Source organism: Arvicanthis niloticus, chromosome 19 (assembly GCF_011762505.2).
Source record: "Arvicanthis niloticus isolate mArvNil1 chromosome 19, mArvNil1.pat.X, whole genome shotgun sequence".
NCBI classification, from domain to species: Eukaryota; Metazoa; Chordata; class Mammalia; order Rodentia; family Muridae; genus Arvicanthis; species Arvicanthis niloticus.
Window position 1 is genome coordinate 213,589 of NC_047676.1, and position 21,493 is coordinate 235,081.

A 21,493-nucleotide genomic window follows, 5' to 3' on the forward strand; every position below is an offset into this window, starting at 1 on the left:
TAGCAGTCATGAAGAAGCTGTGTGCTTTCAGTATTTCCTTCTCACTCCTGAAGTTTTCTCTTATCTTGTGCAGTTTGACTGAATCTTTTTGCTTTTGGAAGATAAAGAATAATGAAAATAATGATGGAGATTTGAGAAGTGACTGCGGTTTTGTTCTTTTCCCACAAGAGAGACCTATAGAAGAAAATTTTTATAATTATGTCATTAATTTTAGGTAAGTCATTATTATGTTATCAATTTTAGGTAAGTTATTAAGTTTATTTCCAGCTTCAATGTCATGAATTAGAAATACATAGCTGTGTACACAACTGTTGGATTCTGTCCCATTACATTACGAAGTACTAAAAATTAATTATCATATCAATCTCTAATTCTTTCAAATATGTTACAGTTTATTTGGGCTTTAGTACATTGGTCTCCAGGTCACAAACTGGACAGTGAAAGAGACTGGATTCTGTATTTTGCCTCCTTGTGTATTTCGGATGTTGAAAGATGGCATTGCACAAGGTATGTTGGTCTGTTTTGAATTCACAATTCTCCCCACTCTTAAAAGCTCAATATGAAGAGGCTGCCTGTCTTCAATTGTCTGCCAAAGATTCCAATATGAGCATGTATTCTAAAGGCCTTCATGAAAAGGTTATTTAATTTAGGTCTCTAACTTTTGGGCATACATGTATACCTTGAAATTTGTGTGTGTCTAGTATACATGATTATGTGCATAATATTACATATATATTTGTGAATATACATATACATTGCTTTTAAGTATAGTCTCTCAATAAGCCTCTCCTGTCATTCTGGATGCTGTAAATGTAAAACTCCAGCCAGGCTTCAGATTATGTTACTAGAGTACTATTTTGGTCCACTTGTGCGTGTGCCCAGTCACAGATTAGGTTCATGATCACTATCAGATAGGTGATCAATTTTTCTATTAATTGGTGAATAAATATAATGTTATAGAAATTATAGGAGAATTATTCTAGTGAATAAGAAGCTGTTCTCAATATGTCTACATAGTTCTTAGATCTCAAGTGTGAGGTATCAGTGTTGGCTGCAGATCATGGGGGAAGGAGTGTTGAAATCATTCACCTTTCAAAGAGGTTTCCTGTGATTTTTCTGACTCTGACTCTCATCCCATCTTTTATTTCTTTTTCACTTCTTTGGGATTTTAAGAATACATTTTCATCTTACTAGCCAAAGTACATTGTACACACTTTAATACATTGCTTCACATTATTATTCCTGTGTGTCAGGTCAGAAGGAATCTTATTTCTAATGTATCCTATGTTATCCCATACCTCATTGGGAAAATAATAGCATTTATCATTAGTGACACTTTTGTATGTAGTAATAAAGATCAGAATTACAAATATATGAAATGTATTGATACATATTTGTAGTTTAAAAGGAAAAAACTTAGCTGTAAATTCTTAACTGACCATGTTTGCTGTTTTTTTCTTCTGATGGGAAGTAAACAGTAACAGATGTACTGGGAGACTATACTGGGGCAGATAAACACATTTCATATAAAGAATAGATATCAATGCTCAGATATCAAAGGATGCAAAGAATTAGAAAAACTAATGTCTGATATCATTTTTAGTAAGTTGACATAGTAACATTCACACAAAAAGCTAACATTAAATTGATGTGTCAATGAGGCCTATAAAATAATATTCCTGTTTTGTGGTATATTACCTTTTATATTTTGAAATGGATATATAAATGTAAATTAAATGTATTTTAAAATAATTATCGCGCTCGCCCCTCCTCCAGTCTGAGGCCTGCGGGTAAGTGCACCCAGGAGCCCCCCAGACACATTCTGGGGGATCCATAGAACACATAGCCAGCGCTAGCACGCCCCTTCCGCCGCTCGCCCCTCCTCCAGTCTGAGGCCTGCGGGTAAGTGCACCCAGGAGCCCCCCAGACACATTCTGGGGGATCCATAGAACCCATAGCCAGCGCTAGCACGCCCCGTCCGCCGCTCGCCCCTCCTGCAGTCTGAGGCCTGCGGATAAGTGCACCCAGGAGTCCCCCAGACACATTCTGGGGGATCCATAGAACCCATACCCAGCACTAGCACGCTCCTTCTGCTGCTCGCCCCCCCCTCCGGTCTGAGGCCTGCAGGGTCTGAGTCCCAGACCAGACCTCTACCAGGTCTGTAGTTGTGTGGACCCCGGATTCCACCTGAGACATACTGGAAGGTCCGCTCAACCCAGAGCCACAGAGGAACAACTGAACTCAGAGTGTCAGACAACATACCCTGAGATATCCAAGAGGAGACACTGCACCCAGAACAGCAGACATCTAGCTGGACTGCTACCTTGGAGGCACCATATCCTGAGGCATCCTAGAGATACCACTGTAATCAGGGCAGCTGGAAAAAAAAACCACAAAGATATCTGGACTCCTAGAAGACCAAACAAAAGCGAGACAACTGGAAAGACAGGCTTCAATCAGAGACAGAAGTACAGGTAGCACTAGAATTAACCAGATGGCAAAAGGCAGGCGCAAGAACGTAAGCAACAGAAACCAAAGTTACATGGCATCATCAGAACCCAGTTCCCCCATCATAGCAAGCCCTGAACACCCCATCACACCAGAAAAGCAGGATTCAGAATTAAAATCACTTCTCATGATGATGATAGAGGACTTTAAGAAAGACATAAATAACACTCTCAAAGAACAGATAGAAACCCTTAGAGAGGAAACACAAAAATCCCTTAAGGAATTACAAGAAAATGCAACCAAACAGGAGAAGGAATTAAACAAAACCATGCAGGATCTAAAAACGGAAGTAGAAACAATAAAGAAATCACAAAGGGAGAACACCCTGGAGATAGAAAACTTTAAAAAACGATCAGGAGTCATAGATACAAGTATTACCAACAGAATACAAGAGATGGAAGAGAGAATCTCATGTGCAGAAGATACCATGGAAAACATAGACACAACTGTCAAAGAAAATGCAAAATACAAAAAGCTACTAACCCAAAATATACAAGAAATCCAAGACACAATGAGAAGGCCAAACCTAAGGATAATAGGAATAGATGAGGGGGAAGACTCCCAACTTAAAGGACCAGTAAATATTCTCAACAAAATTATAGAGGAAAACTTCCCTAACCTAAAGAAAGAGATGTCCATAAATATACAAGAAGCCTACAGAACTCCAAATAGTTTAGACCAGAAAAGAAATACTTCCCGCCACATAATAGTCAAAACATCAAATGTACAAAACAAAGAAAAAATACTAAAAGCAGTAAGGGAAAAAGGCAAAGTAACATATAAAGGCAGACCTATAAGAATTACACCAGACTTCTCACCAGAGACCATAAAAGCCAGAAGATCCTGGACTGATATCATACAGACCCTAAAAGAACATAAATGTCAGCCCAGACTACTATACCCAGCAAAACTGTCAATCATTATTGATGGAGAAACCAAAATATTCCATGACAAATCCAAATTTACACAGTATCTCAACACAAACCCAGCACTTCAAAGGATAATTGGTGGAAAACTCCACCACAAGGAGGGAAACTACAACCTGGAAAAAGCAGGAAAGTAATCTTCCAAAAACCGTAAAAGAAGGTAGCTACACAAACATATCTCCACTGCCAATAACAAAAATAACAGGAAACAACACTCATTTTTCCTTAATATCTCTTAATATCAATGGACTCAATTCTCCAGTAAAAAGACATAGACTATCAGACTGGATACGTAAACAGGACCCAACATTTTGCTGCATTCAGGAAACGCACCTCTGTGGAAAGGACAGACACTACCTCAGAGTAAAAGGTTGGAAAACAATCTACCAAGCAAATGGTCCCAAGAAACAAGCTGGAGTAGCGATTCTAATATCAAATAAAATCAGTTTTCAACCAGAAGTAATCAAAAAAGATAAAGAAGGACACTTCATATTCATGAAAGGAAAAATGTACCAAGAGGAACTTGCAATTCTCAACATCTATGCCCCAAATGTAAGGGCACCCACATACATAAAAGACACTTTACTAAAACTTAAAGCATACATTGCACCCTACACAATAATAGTGGGAGATTTCAACACCCCACTCTCAGCTATGGACAGATCATGGAAACAGAAACTAAATCGAGACACAATGAAACTAACAGAAGTTATGAACCAATTGGACTTAACTGACATCTATAGAACATTTCACCCTAAAACAAAAGAATACACCTTCTTCTCAGCACCTCATGGTACCTTCTCGAAAATAGACCATATAATTGGTCACAAAACAGGCCTCAACAGATACAAAAAGATTGAAATAATCCCCAGCACCTTATCAGACCACCATGGATTAAGACTTGTCTTTGACATGGACAAAAACATCAGAAAACTGACATACACTTGGCAACTGAACAGTGCTCTACTCAATGATAACTTGGTCAAGGAAGAAATTAAGAAAGAAATTAAAGACTTTTTAGATTTAGATGAAAATGAGGACACATCATATCAAAACATGTGGGACTCATTGAAAGCAGTACTAAGAGGAAAAATCATAGCTCTAAGTGCTCACAAAAAGAAAGTGGAAAGAGCATACATCAACAACTTGACAGCAAACCTGAAAGCATTAGAACAAAAAGAAGCTAGTATACCCAAGAGGAGTAGACGGCAGGAAATAGTCAAACTCAGGGCTGAAATCAACCAAGTCGAAACAAAAAGAACTATACAAAATATCAACAAAACCAGGAGCTGGTTCTTTGAGAAAATCAACAAGATAGACAAACCCTTAGCCAGACTAACCAAAGGGCACAGAGACAGCATTCAAATTAATAAAATCAGAACTGAAAAGGGAGACATAACAACAGAAACAGAGGAAATTAAAAAAATTATCAGATCCTACTACAAAGGCCTATACTCAACAAAATTGGAAAATCTGGAGGAAATGGACAATTTTCTAGATAGATACCAGGTACCAAAGTTAAACGAGGAGCAGATAAACCATCTAAACAGTCGCATAATGCCTAAAGAAATAGACACAGTCATTAAAAATCTTCCCACCACAAAATGTCCGGGGCCAGATGGTTTCAGTGCAGAATTCTTTCAGACCTTCAAGGAAGACCTGATACCAATGCTCTTCAAGCTATTCCATCGAATAGAAACAGAAGGAACACTACCAAATTCGTTCTATGAAGCTACCATTACACTCATACCTAAACCACAGAAAGACCCAACAAAGAAAGAGAACTACAGACCAATCTCTCTTATGAATATTGATGCAAAAATACTCAATAAAATTCTCGCAAACCGAATCCAACAACACATCAAAACAATTATCCATCAAGATCAAGTAGGCTTTATCCCAGGAATGCAGGGATGGTTCAATATTCGGAAATCCATCAATGTAATCCACTACATAAATAAACTCAGAGAGAAAAACCACATGGTCATATCACTAGATGCTGAGAAAGCATTTGACAAAATTCAACATCCCTTCATGTTAAAAGTCTTGGAAAGATCAGGAATACAAGGCCCATATCTAAACATAGTAAAAGCAATATACAGCAAGCCAGTAGCCAACATCAAACTAAATGGAGAGAAACTTGAAGCAATCCCACTAAGATCAGGGACTAGGCAAGGCTGCCCACTCTCACCTTACCTATTCAATATAGTACTGGAAGTCTTAGCTAGAGCAATTAGACAACAAAAGGAAGTCAAAGGGATACAGATAGGAAAGGAAGAAGTCAAAATTTCACTATTTGCAGATGACATGATAGTATACTTAAGTGAACCTAAAACTTCCACCAGAGAACTCCTAAACCTGATAAACAACTTTAGCAATGTGGCTGGATATAAAATCAACTCAAACAAATCAGTAGCCTTCCTCTACTCAAAGGATAAACAGGCAGAGAAAGAAATCAGGGAAATGACACCCTTCACAATAGCCACGAATAAAATAAATTATCTTGGAGTGAATCTAACAAAGCAAGTGAAAGATCTGTATGACAAGAACTTCAAGTCTCTCAAGAAAGAAATTGAAGAACATCTCAGAAGATGGAAAGATCTCCCATGCTCCTGGATTGGCAAGATTAATTTAGTAAAAATGGCTATCCTGCCAAAAGCAATCTACAGATTCAATGCAATACCCATCAAAATTCCAAATCAATTCTTCATAGAGATAGAAAGAGCAATTTACAAATTCATTTGGGATAACAAAAAACCTAGGATAGCGAGAACTATTCTCAACAATAAAAGAACCTCTGGGGGAATCACCATTCCGGACCTCAAACTGTACTACAGAGCAGTAGTGATAAAAACTGCCTGGTATTGGTACAGAGACAGAAAGGACGATCAATGGAACAGAATTGAAGACCCAGAAATGAACCCGCATACCTATGGTCACTTGATATTTGACAAGGGAGCTAAATTCATCCAGTGGAAAAAGGACAGCATTTTCAACAAGTGGTGCTGGCTCAACTGGAGGTCAACATGTAGAAGAATGCAAATTAATCCATCCTTATCTCCTTGCACAAAGCTCAACTCCAAGTGGATAAAGGACCTTCACATAAAGCCAGGTACACTGAAAATATTTGAAGAGAAGTTGGGGAAGACCCTCGAATACCTAGGCACAGGGGAAAAGTTCCTGAACAGAACACCAATGGCTTATGCTCTAAGATCAAGAATCGACAAATGGGACCTCATCAAATTGCAAAGCTTCTGTAAGGCAAAGGACACTGTCAACAAGACAAAACGGCAACCAACAGATTGGGAAAAGATCATTACCAATCCTACATCTGATAGGGGGCTAATATCTAATATTTACAAAGAACTCAAGAAATTAGACGCCAAACAACAAAATAACCCCATTAAAAAATGGGGTACAGAGCTAAACAAAGAATTCTCAACTGAGGAAACTCGAATGGCCGGGAAGCACCTTAAGAAATGCTCAACATCCTTAGTCATCAGGGAAATGCAAATCAAAACAACACTGAGATACCACCTCACACCAGTCAGAATGGCTAAGATCAAAAACTCAGGTGATAGTAGATGCTGGCTAGGATGTGAAGAAAGAGGAACACTCCTGCATTGTTGGTGGGGTTGCAAGCTGGTACAACCACTTTGGAAGTCAGTCTGGCAGTTCCTCAGAAAATTGGACATAGCACTACCTGAGGACCCAGCTATACCACTTCTGGGTATATACCCAGAAAATGCCTCAACAAATAACAAAGACATATGCTCCACTATGTTCATAGCAGCCCTATTTATAATAGCCAGAAGCTGGAAAGAACCCAGATGCCCTTCAACAGAGGAATGGATACAAAAAATGTGGTACATTTACACAATGGAATATTACTCAGCTATTAAAAATAATGAATTCGAGAAATTCTTAGGTAAATGGATGGATCTAGAAAATATCATCCTGAGTGAGGTAACCCAATCACAAAAGAACACACATGGTATTTACTCACTGATAAGCGGAGATTAGCCCAAAAGTTTGAAACAACAAAGATTCAACTACCAGAAGACACGAAGCTCATGAAGAAGAAAGAACAAGTGAGGATGCCTAGGTCTTTCTTAGAAGGAGTAACTAAATAACCAAGGGAGCAAATATGGAGACAAAGTGTGGGTCAGAATCATAAGGGGGGGTTGTAGGGAGACCATTGTGTCTGGGTATTCATTCTATAGGCAGTCACCAAAAATAGACGCTGATAGGGATGTCAGGATGGGAAAGCTGACAGCAGCCTGATAAGGCTGTCTCCTTAGAGGTCTCCCAGAGTTGGACATACCCAGAGACAGATACCCACAGCTATCCATTAATCTGATCAAAGTTCCCAATGGAGGAGTTAGAGAGTAAATTGAGGGAACCGTGAACCATACGGGCTGGTGGCCCTGTGAGGAGAGCAAGAATACCAACCAGCCAGAGCTCCCCAGGGTCTAAACCACCAGCCCAGGTGCACATAGGGAGAGACACATGACTCCAGCTGTATATGTAGGGGAGGATGGCCCTGTTGGGCATAGGTGGGAGACAAGATCATTGGTACCCTGAAGGCTGAGCACTGAGGGGGGGGGGAATCTGAGGGTGGGGAGGGAGGCTGGGGGTAGGTGGGTAACACCTTCATAGAGGCAGGAGGAGGGGGGATGGGATAAGGGGTTCCTGGGTGGTGGGGGAAATATGGTAAGGGGATAAAATTTGAAATGTAAATATTATATCCAATAAAAGAGGGGAAAAATAGAAAAGCAGTTAGAACCAACATTCTTAATAAAATGTCAGCCCTCTTTAAAAAAAAAAACTATCTTGATACTAAAATTTGTTTTGAGAATTGTATATTGCAGAATGATCAGCCTTGGTGTATCTACTCAACAAGCAAGCTGGGCAGACCTGCTCAAACCTCTGAGGTCCGGGAATTCCATCTGGAGGCAGCGAAGACACAGCATCAGAGGATTGTCAACTTGCTCTCCCCCCCCCACTCCTCTTCTAATATCTCAACGCCCATAATCAGCTTGAAGAAGCTAATGATGAGTCAGCGCCCCTATTCCCTGGGCATGGGGACTAAGGTGGTAAATGTTGGGCTGTCTCCCTAGGGAAAAGTAGTGGTTTTGTCAGAATAGAGAGGATTAGCTAGGGTTTATTGCATAGCCATAACCTATTAGTAGAAATCTGTATAATTAATATCAAGATGAAGATATAAATTCTTAAATGGCACCAATTTACTTTGTTTACAAATTTTAAGGTTTTCATTGGCATGAGCTTCTTAGTGATATAAGAGTGAGATGAATATTGTTACTCTCATAGGCATTGTACCAGTATAACACACTTGGGAATACAAAGCTTAGACCCAGTCCTTCTTTAACTTTTTTAACTGATTTGAGATGGTCAGCCTGTGAGTTAAGGGACTATAGCAAATTCATGACTTGGAGTTTATTATAAGGGTGTTCTCTATGTTTTATTTAGAAATAGCTGAGTGGAGTTAACAGGCAACAGTCCAGATTACCTTACATGGATAGCTGGTTTTCAAAACATCAGAAATCCTTAGAATTGACATGACAAACATTTCAGTATTAATGTTCATTTTCATTAGAGACCTGTCTGCTCCGGACAGCTTCCTATGTTAAATTCTAAGAAGAAATTGAGCATCCTTGGAGTTACTCCAGTTGTGGTGAGACAGCCACTAGGCAAGAATTGCCACTTTCCTTCTACAGACAAATTACTGTCCAGAAAAGGACACACTTGCAGAATAGTCGACTGATTATATCTGCCTAGACAGAGTAATCAGCCCTTAATAATTCTGCAGCACTAAGGTCTGTCAGATGATCCTGGGCCAGAAGGCAGAAGAACAGATGCTCCAACGTTTTGAAGTAGAGCGAGTGTCCAGGTGTTCAGAGGTCTCTATAAATTGGCTAAGTTTTAGAAGCTATGCTTTGTGCTTCCCACAATTATAGTCAACTCAGTCATTCTGGATTTCTGATGGGGTTGAAAACTTATAGCTATTTACTTTGAGAGAAAAGATCTGAGTGTATGGTCATCAGCTGACATTCATCCTAAAGCCAAGGAAAAAGCCAGGTTCAGAACTAAGTGTTTTAGTTAGGATAGATGACAGAGGTGCTGGTTAGTCAACAAAAGGATGGACTGGGTATTAGGACTATCTTGTACCTCACTGATACAAATAGGCATAATTATGCTCTAATTGTATTTTGAGAGAAAAGTTTCCTTTTAACAGGAAGGGTGATGTGTAGGAGGAGCTAAGGTGGGAGGAGTGCTGAGAGGAAGAAAAGGAGTAAGAAGAGGAGAAGAAGAAGGAGAGGAGAAGCTAGGTGATGAAAGAGAGATAGAGGGGGGAGACAGGGAAGCAGATGTTCATGTATCTCCACCAGTCAAAGATAGTTGATATATCTAGGTTGGGTAGTGGGTTACACCTCTGATTGAACAATACCAAACTTATAAAGCCTATGATTAACATTTCTTAAAAAAATGTATAAATGCAAAATGAAAAGGGGGCATGGGATAGGGGTTTTCTAAGGGGGGGGGGAATGGGGAAACGGGATGGTATCTGAAGTGTAAATGAAAGATCTAATAAAAAATAAAAAAAAATAAAATAATTATCATGTTTGATGAACATTAACATTTGAAAAATATGAAAAGCATACTTTATAAACATCATGGAAATATTGATAATTTTTCTCACTGTGCATGAAATTAGCATTTTCTTAATGTTTAACTTCAAAAAGTTTTTTTCTATATTGAGATTTGTAAAATTTGCTTATAAAAACATAGATAATGTTTTTTTAAGTAAACTGATTGTTAGAGAAGTTATGCAGTTATATAATGCATTTTGAGTACTCACATTAAATGTCAGGTGGAATCATATAATGGCTTTTGAATATATTAATTTATGATTCACATTTAGTGTTTCATGCTCTTTTACTGTGTTTTATTTCCAAAGAATATTTTGTACTTAAGCATTAGAAACAGAATCCTGTGTTACAAATATTATTCAATATGTGTTAATGATATTTTAGGGTACTAAGGGATATGAATATAAAAAGAAACATGAAATATCTTAATGTGTTATTTGATTCTTAAAATACTCAATGTGATAAAGATATTTGATTCCAAAAATTTGTTTTAAATAAAAACTTGTTTGTATATCACTATGCAATATTACTTGTTGATTAAATTCTTTTTTGTTTTATATTGTTTTGTTTCTTTTTTGTTTTATATTGTTTTGTTTTATATTGTTTTGTGTTTTGTTCTGTTTTGTTTTGTTTTGTTTGAGACAGTGTTTCTCTGTGTAGTCCTGGCTGTCCTGGAACTCACTATGTAAACCAGACTGGCCTCAAACTCAGAAATCTGCCTGCCTCTGCCTCCCAAGTGCTGGGATTAAAGGCGTGCACCACCACTGCCTGGAGATTAAATTCTTTAATATAGAAGGGAAACTCAAATCAATAGAAAGTTATAGAAATAGTAATTTGATGTCATTCAAGTTTCATATGTTTATTTAAAATTTAAATCTCTGTCTCTCTCTGTCTCTCTGTCTCTCTCTCTCTCTCTCTCTCTCTCTCTCTCTCTCTCTCTCTCTCTCTCTCTCTCTCTCTCTCTCTCTCTCTCTGTGTGTGTGTGTGTGTGTGTGTGTGTGTGTGCATAGACTGGCAGCATTCAGTTCTCTCCTCGCACCATGTTGACACTGGAGATTAAACTAGGTCCTAGGGTTGACAGTGAACTCTCTTTTTATTTTTATTTTAGTTAATCTTTTTTTAAACAGTTCAGACTTTGTCCCCCTCAAAGCTCACCCTCTGACTGTTCCACATTTCATACCTACTACCCCCATCTCCAGGGTGATGTCCCCAACCCTGACACCAACTCAACTAGACCTTCCCACTCTCTTGAGCCTCCAGTCTCTTGAGGGTTAGGTGAATCTTTTTTGAATGAGTTCAGACCCTGCAGTCCTTTGCTGTATGTGTTGGGGGCCTCATATCCACTGGTGTATGGTACCTGGTTGATGGATGGCCTAGTGTCTGAGAGATCTTGGAAATCCAGGTTAGTTGAGACTGCTGGTCTTATAGGGTCATCCCCCTCCTCAGCTTCTTTCAGCTTCTACCTAATTCAACCATAGGGGCCAGCAGTTTCTGTCCATAAGTTGGGAGTAAAAATTTGCATCTGACTCTTTCAGCTACTTGTTGGGTCTTATAGAAGGCAGTCATGATAGGCCCCTTTTTGTGAGCATGCCACAGTATCAGTAACAGTGTAAAGCCTCACTTTGGGATGGATCCCAATTTGGACCTGTCACTGGACCTCCTTTTCCTCAGGCTCTTCTCCATTTTTGTCCCTGCAGTTCTTACAAACAGGAACAATACTGATTCAGAGTTTTTTGACTGTGGGATAGCAACCCCATCCTTCTACTTGATGTCCTGTCTTTCTACTGGAGATGGGCTCTACAAGTTCCCTCTCCCCACTGTAGGGCATTTCATCTAGGGTCCCTGCCTTTGAGTCCTGAATGCCTCTCACCGCCCAGGTCTCTTGTACATTCTAAAGAGTCCCCCTACCTCCTATCTACCAAGGTTGCCTGTTTTCATTCTTTCTGATGGCCCTCAGTGCTTCACTCCTGTTCCCTACATCTACCTGATCATTATCCCCTCTTCCCCTCCCTGTCCACATTTTGACACAGGCCCCTCCTTCTCTCTGTTTATCCCTCCCTCCCTCCCTCCCTCCCCCCCCCCCAGTCATTGCTTTCTTCTCCTTCCCAAGTAGAAAAGAGGCATTCAATTCTCACTTGGGCCCTTCAGCTTGATAACCTTTTTGAGTTCTGTGGATTGTGTACTGGGTATTCTTTACTTTTTTGGCTAATATCCACTTATTAGCGAGTACACACCATGCATGTCCTTTAGAGACTGAATTACCTCACTCAGGATAACATTTTCTAGTTCCATTCATTTGCCTGCAAAACTCATGATGTCCTCATTCTTAATATAGGATTAGTATACCATTGTGTAAATGAACTACATTTTCTGTATCCATTCTTCTGTTGTGGGACATCTGAGTTTTTTTCTGGCTTCTTGATATTATAAATAAGGCTGCTATGAACATAGTGGAACATGTGCCCTTCTGTTTTGGCGGAGCATCTTTTGGGTATATGCCCAAGTGTGGTATAGCTGGGTCTTCAGGTAGATCTATTTCTAATTATTTGAGGAACTTGCAGATTTATTTCCCAAGTGGTTGTACTAGTTTGCAATCACACCAGCTATGGAGGACTGTTTCTCTTTCTCCACATCCTCAATGACAGGTGGTGTCACCTGAGGTTTGGTCTTAGCCATTCTGATTAGTGTAAGGTGGAATCTCAGGGTTGTTTTGATTTGCATTTTCCTGATCACTAAGGACTTTGAACATTTCTTTAAGTGATTCTTGGCCATTTGAGATTCCTCTCTTGTGAATTCTCTGTTTAGTATTCTCTGTTTAATGTTGTATTTTAGACCACATTTTTTGATTGGGTTGTTTGGTTTCTTGGTTGGAACTATTTTTGAATTCTTTAAATATTTTGGATATTAGCCCTTGATCGGATATAGAGTTAGTAAGGAATTTTTCTCAATCAGCAAAAAGGAGCATGTGTTATGGATTTTACACATGGTTCATTTTGTTTTTTATGTTTCTATGGAATTCAAATTCTAAGACTATTGTATAGCAGTCTTACTTCCTAGGATTGAAATCTAGTTTGCTGGGGGCCAATCCTATCTGTTCTTCTTTCTTGTTTGGTTCTTCATGTGGCAGCAGAGGCAGACAAAAATTTGGAGGGATAAGATTTGGTCTTGCATGATGCTTATGGTTGCTGTATAATAATAAAACTTTTACCTATCTTTAGTCCAAGTCACTTTGCTTCAGTAGCTGGCCCACATTCTGTGTTCCTCTGGGTTCAGAAAGTGCAGTTTCTGGCATTTAGCACCTCATTGTAAAAGAGCAGGATAGTAAGTAAAGGATTAATTACTAAAGCCTTTTCCCTTTTATGAGATGCCTCTCACTTGTCAAGCTAGGGAAAAGTTTGGAGCAATAAACTTCTATTGAACCTGAAGAAAATAATCACCCTCCCAAAAGGAAAAAAATTATGTAAGCAAATGAGCATAAACTCATATAAATTCATATACATATTCACACATCACATTTATACATTTCCATTCAAGCCAACTGGATCCAGCTTATATACACTCTCATAACTACATACATACACACACTCATACTTATATATGCATTTGGATAAAAAAACAAAAACAACAACAACAAAAAATCAATACCACAACAGAAAGAACTCACCTAATCTGGATTAAACAATTATTTTCAATCTTTATTGCATAATGAAAAGGAAACCTTCTACCCTTTTATTGCTAAATGAATTAAACCCAAGTCTATATTTAAAAAAAAATGTTGTTCTCTTTAATAAGACTATGCCTGCCTGGCTATTAAGGAAATAACTGTTTTGTCCCGTGGTAAGAATAAGCTTGCGGCTCTTTCTGTTCTCTCTGCAGCTTCTTTTTTTTCTGATTTCTCTCTCGATTCTGCACATTTCTTGCTAAGTTTTTTTTCAGTTGCCTTATAATTTCTTTTTTCTTATTGTTGTTTTGGGTATTTTTTTGTTTTCTTTTCTTTTTGTTTTTGGAGACAGGGTTTCTCTTTATAGCCCTGGCTGTCCTGGAACTCACTCTGTAGACCATGCTTGCCTTGAACTCAGGAATCCACCTGCCTCTGACTCCCAAGTGCTAGGATTAAAGGCATGCACCACCACTGCCCTGTCTGCCTTATAATTTCTAAGTTATTTCATGGTGCGTTCTCCTCCTAGTCTTGGTTTCTACTCAAGCTCTGATATCACAATAATGCCTTTACTCTCGTTATCACTACTCCTCATTCTATGCCTTACATCTAAGTTCTTCTTGAGTTCAGTCCTATCTAAAAGTGTTCTCCTGAGTTCTGTCTAAAAAGTTCTGTATAAAAGGTGTTCTGTCTAAAAGGTATCCTTAGCTCAGTTGTTTCTTCTCTTTGCCTCAGCAGTCATACATCTTTCACAATACATGATCACACAGTAACTAGTTCACCACAGCTTTACATATAAATTCAAATCAGAAATCAAAAAGGAAGTTTACAACAGACAATGTTTACAGGCATATCCATTAGGAGTAATTACGTGGCTAACCATTCATCATTCGTCACAAATCACCAGGTTCATGTAGAGTTAGAAATGAAAACATCTATGAGTGAGTAATTAGTTAAGTTTTGTAAGGATAAAGCCAGTCAATATTTTATTTTGTGTCCTAGCACTTATAGTAAATCATTAGTTCCCTTTTTAAGACCTTTGGTTAATGGTTTTACAAACTCTTGGAATGTGCTCTGAGAAGTAGTGTTTGCTTGCTATCTCAAAAGCAATAAACTCATGACACAAAAGACTGGCAGAGTTCTCTGAAGTTTGACTACTAGAAACAATTTAATAGCGTTGTATTACAAAAGAACTAAAGATACTATATTTTTAGGAACTCCTTTAGGATCAACATTAAGGATTAAGAAATCATTGATTTATCAATATAGCATCACTACAAAACGTTATATCTTCATCGGCAGAGATCTGCTAAACAGAATGGGCTAATACCCAGTGGTTGTCATATATATTTAATAACAAAAGGAAAGCATATAGATAGCAGAAATCACTCCTAAAATAAATGTTCCCTGGGACTTGCCTACAAGAGAAAATCTATCATAGAGTTTTTTTTTTTAAATCTAAGGCAGACCCATTTCAGGAAGATCACCTGCTAGTTTTTAGCTCTCCTTGTCAGCTCCTGACACTAGTTCAGGAATGGCATTCAGAGATAAAACAAGGTCTTTATGGATTTTCATGAATATAAAAAGTAGCATACTAGAGTAACATACTCAGGGGAATATTTAAAATATATTCAACACCAAAAATATCTAATTTCTGAGGCTTATTTAAGAAAAAGTAGCACTTATACAATAACTTAGCATTGCTCTTAGTACAAAGATTACTCCAATTGAGCAGAAAATTTCATATTTTGTACATCCTCTTTCATCATCTCTATGCCTTCTTGTACAATACTAGCAAGAAGATATGAAAGTTTTTTTGTAATGTTTTTTGCTACTGATGAGATCAACAAGAATCCTTATCTTTTACCCAACATGACTTTGATATTCCCCCGCATTGTTGGCATGTGTGAAGATACCTTTGGACATCTGGATAAAAAATATTCAACACAAAACAGTAATTTTAATTTTAAATTTATTAATTATAACTGTAGAATGTGGACAAGATGTAAAATACAACTTACAGGACCATCATGGATGACATCCTTAAAACTGGCAATAAATTCTAGAAAATTGAAGGTGAGAATGTGTGACACTTGATGAGTTAACAATGTTCATTCCATTCATAGGTGCCTAGGGAGAAACTTTGGTCAGCATGTGTTTGTGTGTGTGCTGTTATACACATATTATAAAGGGTTTAAAATCAGATCATAGATGCACTGTGAAAATATGCAAAAACACTTTTCTAGAATTCTCAGACTTGACAAGAATAGTCTAGAATACAAAAGGAATAATACATGCTATTTATAGAATAATTTTACTATCCTTAATGGGAGTTTTGAAAGGTGAATAATGTTAAGTCCAAACATCCTTAAGATCATATTCCTCATGTGGATGTTTCATTCTCTCTTCTATATCTTTTAGATTTTCTTTGGATTATTTAATCCTAACCTGAGTGACCATGACCAATTTACCTATGTCTATCAGATAGCCACCAAGGACACATATTTGTCCCATGGCATGGTCTCCTTGATGCTTTATTTTAGATGGACTTGGATTGGACTCATCATCTCAAATGATGACCAGGGTATTCAGTTTCTCTCAAACTTGAGAGAAGAAATGCAAAGATATGGGATCTGTTTAGCTTTTGTGAATATGATCCCAGAAAACATGCAGATATACATGACAAATGCTAAGATATATGATAAACAAATTATGGCATCATCAGCCAAGGTTGTTATAATTTATAGTAGAAAGTAACTCTACCCTAGAAGTCAGCTTTAGAAAAATGGAGATATTTAGGTGCACAGAGAATCTGGATCACAACCGCATAATGGGATGTCATCACAAATGAAAAAGATTTCAGCCTTGATTTCTTTCATGGGACAGTCACTTTTGAACACCATCACAGTGAAATTGCTAAATTAAGGAATTTTATGCAAACAATGAACCCTTCCATGTACCCAGTAGACATTTCTTAGTGTATGCTATAGTGGAATTATTTTAATTGTTCAATCTCTAAGAATAGCAATAGCAAAATGGATCATATATTCAACAATACAGTGGAATGGTTATCACTGCACAAATTTGACATGGTCCTGAGTGAAGAAGGATACAATTTGTATAATGCTGTGTATGCTGTGGCCCACACCTACCATGAACTCATTCTTCAACAAGTAGAATCTCAGAAAATGACAGAATAAAAAGGAGTATTCTTTAACTGTCAGCAGGTAAAGTTTCTTGCATTATGCTTATATATATATCAATGTGATCTTTTAAATGGCCCTTGAGAAACTCACATAAATTTGATAGAGATTATTCTTGCAATAAAAGATTTTTATACTATAAAACTACCTAATGAGTCTTTTACATAGATATATAACATGCACAAGGATGACTTATGATAAGAGACAATATTTTTTCTATGAATGTCAATGAGTTTGTGAAAATGTGTCTCAGCACTTTATCAAATGAGTTCAATATTTAAAAAAGGAGTCAAGAGTTTTATCATAGAAGCATTAAGTGATAACTAGCCTAAAATAATTTTCTCATGAATAATTTTCTCAATAATTGGACATTTTCTGTGATTAATATTCATTTAAAGTAACAATTATTTATAAAAACCTAAATAAGAAAGATGGCACATTTTAATAAGTTTATTTTATTTCATATATGAAAACTGTATGTACATGAATGACACAATACCATCCTTTGTTTCCACAACTTTCAGATATTCAGACTTCCTACTCATTCTCACATACATGGATTCAATTTTAAAACTTATTCTTGACAAACATGTGCGCGCACACACACACACACACACACACACATGCAAGAACAAACATATACATACATCTACACACACTCACACCATGTTAATTGTTATTTGGAAAACATTTATTTTAACACTTTTTGTCTCGGAACATTAAAATGAAGTATATGAATTTTTAATCACCCATGAGTTATATATAAGTACATGGGATTACTTTAATATAGGTGTCTTTTCTGAAAAAAAATTAAAAATTATGGGACATTTTCAATTTTACTTTTCCTTAATCGATATATACATGTAATCAACTGATGATGCATCTCATTTAGGTGGCTTCCATGCTGAAGACTAGAGTATTTACTAACCCTGTTGGTGACCTGGTGAACATGAATCATAGGAAAAATAAATATGCAGAGTATGACATTTTCAACATTTGGAATTTTCCACAAGGCCTTGGACTAAAAGTCAAAATAGGAAGCTATTTTTCTTGTTTCCTACAGAGCCAACAACTTCAAATATCTGAAGACTTGGAGTGGGCCACAGGAGGAACATCGGTGGTTATAGAATAATTTTATTTTTTTCAGGATATCTAAATTTTAAAAAATGAGGCATTGAAGTTGTAGCTCTGTAGTTAATACCAATTGCTGTTCTTGCCAAAGGCCCAACCTCAGTAACCAGCATCAAAATGCAATAACTTACATCTTCATGTAAAACTAGGTCATAGGAATCACAGGCCTCTAGATTCCATGTTCAATTGTACCTTCATTTCTATCTACCCCCACACTACAGAAATACATTTATTAAATTTAAAGTAATATATAATTAAAATTTTGTAGCTATATATAAACCATGAAATATTTGTTTCTGTGTGAACATCTTTATACCCTAAAGAAATAAAACATCTATTTATTAACAGAAATATTTCTCCAGATTCAAGGTTTTCTTTTCAACTTAGAAAAACTTCATTATATTTATGAGAGTTTTATGTGACATGCTTTGTTGATATTCATCAGACAATTCTTTCTTGATTTATCCTACCTTCTCTCTCCACATAACTCAACGTCCTCATTTTTTAATTTATAAATCTTGCAAGAGAAACTGATGCCACATAAACATTCCTTTTGGATTGATAAGTTTAGAAAGAAAAAAATTAAATTGTTACAACCTAAATGTTACATATATAATATTAAATGATGTAATAAATATTGTGTGATTTTGAGGGCATTTCAGGGTAATAGAAAATAATAAAGTACGTGAAGTTGATAAGTGATGCTGGTTAGCAGAGGAATAAATATAGCCATATCTGTTAATGTCCCATAAATAAATATATGGGTCATTATGCATACAATGTATACATGCATTACACATAAACACACACATACACAGAAACATATGGATGGAGATATATATATATATATATATATCTTACTTCAGATTCCTACCTCCATGTGTAGTGTGACATGCACTGCTGGATTCAGGAAAATTCATCAGGAACAAACAGCAGACTGCTGTTTTGATTGTGTCCAGTGTCCAGAAAATGAGGTTTCCAATGAGACAGGTACATGTTTGCATGCAGATAAAAATTGCTGAATTCTAATATCTCCTCATTCCAAATTAAAAATGCAAAATGGCCTAGATGGAAACTATAGACTGAAAATCTCTGCTTTCAAATTTAATCATTTGAATGGTATCAACTTCTTTTGTATCCTGCAAATAACCTGCACTATCTTCTACAAACAACACATTTCTCTCACAATATGATGGCTATTAATTTTATATTATGCAGAAAACATTTAGGGGACATACATTGGTAACCATTTTAAACAAAACTTAGGCATAATCTATACATAAGTTTAATCTTACATGATTCTTTGTACAAAGTAACTGGACTGCATGATCAGTCCACAACCTTTCCCTCCTATCATTCAGCTTGGTCCCAGACAAAGACCAGATGCTTAGGGTAGCACCTGTTGTTTAATAAAATACATTTGAACAGCATGGAAGATTTAAAGGATTAAGTAGTTCTTGTCAAAGAATTAGAGCAAGAGTGAAGATTTCAACAGTACGCCCAGAGATGTGATAATGCATATCAGCAATCACAGCTTACATAAGGAAAAGGGGATGAATGTGAGTAACCATAAACTTCATGACATGTAGCTTGGAATGCATAGTTGGGAAAAATATCTTACCACAATGAGGAGGACACGGATAGGTCTGGGAGGCATACAGCTTCAATAATGGAAATACTCTTTATACAAACAATATTATGCATGAGGAATTGTATATTGTTGTGTCTATGTGAATATACAGACAAAGGGCACAACCCTCAAACCCAAAAGTTTATACTGCAGTTCATCAACTGGCATTGAGAACTATGCTTCCACAGAGCACATGACTGTGAGCAGAGAGTTTATGCTTTAAAAAATTAAATAATCTGAGATTATGCATGTTATTATTCATAACACACTAGAAAACAACATGTTTTTTTCTGCTTAATAACTAAGTATTTTTTTCTGCATTTTCCATGATGGTGTTTTCTTCATCACAAAGCATAGGTTAATACAGAACTGCCCTACATCAGTGCTTGCTGCAGCATTAAGGAATAGAATTAATGCTCAACACCAAAATACTTTGAGTGTATCATCTGAATAATATAAACACTCAATTATTAAGATCATAAATATGATATAATGGTTTGTTGTTCACCAGCAGATATGGAGCAGTGTGTGAGGTGTCCAGAAGATAAGTATTCAAACTTACAGCAAACCCACTGCTTCCGAAGGACTGTGTCATTCCTGGCTTATGAAGATCCACTGGGGATGGCTCTAAGCTGCATGGCCCTGTTCTTCTCTGTCCTCACAGTTCTAATACTAGTCACTTTTATGAAGCACAATGACACTCCCATTGTGAAGGCCAATAACCACATTCTCAGCTTAATCCTGCTCATCTCTCTCTCATCTTCTGTTTTCTCTGCTCACTGCTCTTCATTGTACATCCCAACCAGGCCACCTGCATCCTGCAGCAGACAACATTTGCAGTATTTTTCACTGTGGCTGTGTGGTCATGGCTTTCAAGCTCACTACTCCAGGAAGAAGGATGAGAGGGATGCTGGCATCAGGGGCACCTAACTTGGTCATTCCCATTTGTACCCTAATCCAACTTGTTCTCTGTGGAATCTGGTTGGTAACATCTTCTCCCTTTATTGACAGAGATATACAATCTGAACATGGGAAGACCATCATAATTTGCAACAAAGGCTCAGTCATTGATTTCCACTTTGTCCTGGGATACTTGGGCTTCTTAGCTCTGGGGAGCTTTACTGTGTCTTTCTTGGCTAGGAACCTTCCTGACAGATTCAATGAAGCCAAGTTCCTAACATTCAGCATGCTGGTGTTCTGCAGTGTGTGGATCACCTTTCTCCCTGTCTATCACAGCACTAGGGGGAAGGTCATGGTGGTTGTGGAGGTTTTTTCCATCTTGGCTTCTAGTGCTGGGTTGCTAGGGTGTATCTTTGTCCCCAAATGTTATGTTATTTTAGTTAGACCTCATTCAAATTTTATACAGAAGCACAAAGATAAATTGCATTATTGAAACTTTAATAGTATAAAATTTTAGATGATATTCAACATATCTTTTCTTTTGTCTTAACAAAGTAGTATTTATAAAAATTTTGAGTAATATATAAATCTGAACTTACAAACAGGACAGCACTGTCCATTGTCATACCAATTACTAAAGTTTAATGGAAAATGGTTTCATTCATAAGTACACAAACCTAAAGATATTGAGAGCCAGGAATTTCAATTGAGGAATGGCTACTATCATTTTTACCTGTAGTTTTGTGTGCAAGCATGTACTTAATTAATAATTAATATAAGGTGATCCTACTGACTATGGACAGTGCCAACTCTAGGAAAGTTGTTCTAAGAGCTATAAGAAAGAGGACTGTAGACGACATAGACAT

At 37.1% G+C, this 21,493-nt stretch overlaps 1 pseudogene; it reads left to right on the forward strand.

Annotated features, from left to right (window-relative positions):
- Positions 1–8: 8 nt before the first annotated feature.
- Positions 9–21,120, forward strand: LOC117724028 (vomeronasal type-2 receptor 116-like; annotated as a pseudogene).
- The last annotated feature ends 373 nt before the right edge of the window (positions 21,121–21,493 follow it).